The following is a 5,117-nucleotide window of genomic DNA, read 5'->3' on the forward strand; positions in this document are numbered from 1 at the left end:
GAATAACTGAAAAACTCAGTGGGGTAAAAAAATGAAAATGTGACCATGTTTTTGAAATACAGTAACAATACTAAAATCTGTTTCTTAGCTGTTATGAAGATATTTCTCTTCAAATTTTAACTCAAGACATGGCATTATATTCTGCCTCATTCTAAGATAGAATATGTGGATTATAGTTGTTAAGCACTAATTATCCTCAAGAATGTAGTCAGTAGGTGAAGCAAGTAATGGCATCAAATAAAGAACTCTGAACGATTTTTGCAGCTATGATTAACACGTGGTAGAATATCCATATTAAAGTTGACTATGTCATCTCCTTTCCTTAAGTTTTTTGCTGTGATAATGTTTAATGTCACTCAAAATTCACTTGGCTTACTAGTCAACTAACTCAGGAAGAAGTGTGCAAATATTTAATAAAGTTTCTTACTTTAAACCTTTCAGGAATGTGCACTGACTAGATTTGTGTATGAAAAAAAAGAGACTGTAGCAGAAAATGTCATAAGGCAACACAAGATAATTAGCACACTCTTATTTGAAAAGCAACATATTCTGAAATATTAGACAATGATCAATTGTCATAAAGAAGTGAAATTACCCACACACAAAAAATGACCACTTTATGGTCATAGTGATTGTTTTTAGGAAAGCGGATTCATCTTGTTGCTAGGTCAAAGTGTGAATTATTTTTCCCAAGTCAGTTTTTGTCTCAGAAGGTTGCAAGCAGTGGATTTTAAGATGTTTATATATAGCTCTGGGTTGAGAGTTACAGCCCAAAGATTTGGACTTAAAGTTTAAAGAGACTTAGCATTGATTTCTTTTAAGAGACTCATAGGAAAATCAGTGAGACCAGAATCACTATTTATTGAAAAATTATTAAGTTGTTGGTTTTCATTTGAATATCAAAATAAACCTTTTTCTAAAAGAAACAAATCCATTCTTATTGTATGTTTTTAAAAATCCAATGAGGTTTAAGAAATATTTATTATGTACCTAGTGTCGCAGAGGCACTGTGTCAAATCTTCATATTCAGTCAGTCGAAATATTCACTAAAACCTACCAGTCCTTTGTAGGCATTGTGTTTATGCTGAGAATACAATGGTCACAAAACTAGACACTTTCTGAACTCATGGTACTTAAATTAATGGGCAATTAGAAATTATAATAAAGAATTTAAAGGAAACAAATAAAGATGAAAAGGAAGAGAACCAAGAATTATAAGAGAATATCTCGTCCAGAGGTTGTGTTTAAGCTGAGATGTGATGTCTGAGGAACAAAAGCCCAGGGACGAGCATCCCTGAGGGCGTGCACTCGGAACTGAACTTGAGGAGCTGGAGAGGAGCAGGCACCACGCAGTGTGGGCATGGCTGAGGAGCAGGAGGCAGCAGGAGGGAGCAGAGAGGTGGGCAGAATGCAGACCTCTCCGTTACGGACCCACATGTATCATCACTTTCGGTGTACTTCTCCTCAGTTATCCCTTCTGATCCTGCAGCTTAGAATGGCTGGCACTGAACTAAATACTGCCATGTTTTGTTCTTTAGATCTGAAAATAAAATCATGACCTACCTGGGCATCTCACTCAGTCTAAGACTTCTTACTTCTTTAATGTCTCTGACCCTGCTTTCTGTGCAGTCTTTTTTTGTCACGCTCAGCAAGGAGGAGCGCAATAGTCCCTTAACTAGTTGTGCTCACCTTATTGAAGGCAGAATTAGGTCTTCTTCCCAATTTGGTTTGGATGTTGTCTGAAGATACCATATGTGCACCAAGAGGCTAGGAAGAGGGTGAAGACTCACCTAATGAGCCAGGCACCTGTGGTCCCAGCTTTCTGGGAAACTGAGGCAGAAGGACCAGAAGTTTGAGGTAAGCCTGAGCAATGCTGTGAGACATTGGGAAAAAGAACAGAAGAAAAGAAGGGAGGGAGGAAGAAAAAAGAAAGAAAAAAGAAGAAAATAAAAGAGAAAGAAAAAAACTTTACATAATGAGGTCTTCTAAGGAAAGTAGGACAGGCTCCCAGGTAGGTCCAAAAATGGCTTTTGAGAGCAGGGAAAGGAGAGTGACTGGATTATCGTGTTCTAGTCAGTGGAGCTGAGGTGAGGGTTCCAGGAAGGGTCCAGCCTTGCTTGTGTGATTTGGGTTCCTTGATGGCACCAAGGGAATTAATGTGGGCTTTCTTATCAGCTTCCCCGTATGCAAAGGAAAAGGGAAAGACAGACGCTGGGATTTGAAGCTGTCAGCAAACATCAAAGATGAGGTCAGTCACTGCATTGCAGTCACCCTCCTGACAGTACCGATTCCCTAAATCTATTATCCATAATTCAATCTCAGTGACTATTGAAGAGTTTAGTTCGTTTTGTCTTTCTTCTTTGCTTATAGTTGTTATCATAAACAAAAGTCCAGATTCCTTAGTGTGACATATAGAGCTATTCATTATTATCTTCTCACATTTCACCCTTTTCAAGTATACAGTTCCATGACATCTGACAAACGTATGTAATAATGTAACCACCACAATCAAAATATGAATTGTCTCACCCACCCCCAAAAGTTCCCGCATCCCCTCTGTAGACAAACTCTCTTCCGTCTCCCAGCACCTGCTGAGCTGATTGTGTCACTGCAGTGTCACCTTTACACAGTCTTAGAAATGAAAATCTAAGACAAGACGTGCTTTGTTTCCAACTTTTTCCACTTAGCATAATGTTTTTTTGAGGTGTATCCATATTTGCATTTATCTGCAGTTTTTTCCTTGTTGCTGATGAAGTATTCCATTACATGGATATACCATATTCATTTACCCATTGACCAGTGGACAGGCAAGTGGATTATTTCCAGTCTGAGGCAATTATATAGAAGTTTGCTCTAAACATTTCTATACTAATATTTCTATGGTTACCCAAGTATTCATTTCTCTTAGATGAATGTATAAAAATAGGATTGTGGGGGACCAGTAGTTGGCGTAATGGCTATGTCACTGGACTCCCATGTAGTCGACCACGGTTCAAGTCCCGGACCCAGTGGCTTAAAGCTCACGCCGGGCGCGTGTGTATGTGTGCCCAAGCTCCCGAGAGGAGAATGGAGGAGAAGGGGTTGTGGTGTGGCCATCCCCCCTGGAGGGTGATTTCTTGCTTTCTGTCTCTCTGTCTCTCTCTGTCTTTCTGGCAAGCACATGTGTCCTATAGCAAAAACCTCTCCAAAAAAAAAAAAAAAAAAAGCATTGCATACTCTTCGGTAAGAATAAGTTTATTTTTAATAAATGGCAAAGATTTTAAAAATGATCATGCCTTTTAAAATACCAGTAGTGCATGAAATTTCCACTTGTTCACATATTTTGTCTAAGTATTATCAGTTTCATTTAACAATTTATTCATTCTAGCTCTTCTCCTTAGTGGCCCCAGGTGATCTTTGAAAATGGTTCGCTATTCACTTGACCCAGAGAACCCTACAAAGTCATGCAAGTCAAGAGGTTCAAATCTTCGTGTTCACTTTAAGAACACTCGTGAAACTGCCCATGCCATCAAGGGTATGCATATCCGAAAAGCGACCAAGTATCTGAAGGATGTCACTTTACAGAAGCAGTGTATGCCATTCTGTCGTTACAATGGTGGAGTTGGTAGATGCGCCCCGGCTAGACAGTGGGGCTGGACACAAGGTCGGTGGCCCAAAAAGAGTGCTGAATTTTTGCTGCACATGCTTAAAAATGCAAAGAGTAATGCTGAACTTAAGGGGTTAGATGTAGCTTCTCTGGTCATTGAGCACATTCAGGTGAATAAAGCACCAAAGATGCACCGTCATACTTACAGAGCTCATAGATGGATTAACCCATACATGAGCTCCCCCTGCCACATCGAGATGATCCTCACTGAAAAGGAGCAAATTGTTCCTAAACCGGAAGAGGAAGTTGCACAGAAGAAAAAGATATCCCAGAAGAAACTGAAGAAATAAAAACTTATGGCACGGGAATAAAGTCAGCAGAAAATAAATGTAGATAAAAGTAAAAAAAAAATTATTCATTCTAGCAAGTATATAGTGATCTTATTGCATTAAAAAATACCTAATGATGATGCATATCTTTTCATGTGTTCATTTGCTCTTCATGTGCCATTTTTGATGAAGCATGTGTTTGTGGTCATGTGTTCTTTAAGATTGTTTGTTTATTGAGAGAGTGATGAAGGAGCAGGCTCCCATAAAAAATTCTTCAAGCCACAATACACTGCTGGCCTCTGCCAGCCCCAATCACAGGCATGCACACATGCCTGACGTGTATGGGAAAGCTGTGGATGTTAGCTAGGAGCCTTTGCATGTGGGTCTAGTTATGTTATTTCTATGTCACCTTCTGGTCCTGTTTAAATATTTTCAACTACTGTTTTAATCTGGATGATGGTCTTTTACTTTTTAATTGAACTGTAAGGAGTTCCTCATATTCCTGAGAGTTTCTTTTGATCAGATATGTGCTTTGCAAATATTATTTCCCTGTCTGAAAAAATGAGTTTTAGTTTTACTCTCTTTTAGTTTTACTCTTCCACCAGCAGTCTGGGCTGGATCCACCGTGACACACCAGCATCAGAAAGCTCTTGATTCTACTGTTCCACAAGGGGCAGCCTATTAGTCTCTGGGACTATAAGAAATAGATTTTCCTGCCTTTCGCCCAGTGGCTTGTAGCTTTGATTTGGTAGACAAAAAAAGGTCTCTGAAATGCTGGAGTTTTGTGTTTTGGGCCCAGTGGAAAGAGGGAGGCACTCTTGGGTCTTCTGTCCTGCCTCCTGCCTCCCTCTTGAGCTCTTCCCAGAGGAAGAACTGGGGAATGAGTAGGCCCTTCTTATATCTGAGGTCCAAGATGCTAACCTGTCAGCCTAGCCTAGACTTGACCTGGGAATTCATTAAAAATTCATCTTTGTCTCTTTCTTTGATTTCATGAAGGCTGCTGCTTCCACCCTGGTCATGCCAAAGGGAAAACAGTTTATGTATCCTACCTCTCCCTAGATCCTCTCTTTGTTCAAGATCCTATCTGCCATCTTTGGGAATTTACTTGCCAAGTTTCTTTGGCCTTGCCTTCCTGGTCTCAGAACTGAGATTGTTTTTGATGTCTCTGCTCAGCAGCACTGTTTTCAGGGTGGTGGAAGAGC

The 5,117-nt window shown here is 39.9% G+C and overlaps 1 pseudogene; it reads left to right on the top strand.

Moving 5' to 3' along the window:
* Window positions 1–3,402: 3,402 nt before the first annotated feature.
* Window positions 3,403–3,936, top strand: LOC106734622 (60S ribosomal protein L17 pseudogene; annotated as a pseudogene).
* Window positions 3,937–5,117: the final 1,181 nt, after the last annotated feature.

Source organism: Tupaia chinensis, unplaced genomic scaffold, assembly GCF_000334495.1.
Source record: "Tupaia chinensis unplaced genomic scaffold, TupChi_1.0 Scaffold000161_4, whole genome shotgun sequence".
NCBI classification, from domain to species: domain Eukaryota; kingdom Metazoa; phylum Chordata; class Mammalia; order Scandentia; family Tupaiidae; genus Tupaia; species Tupaia belangeri.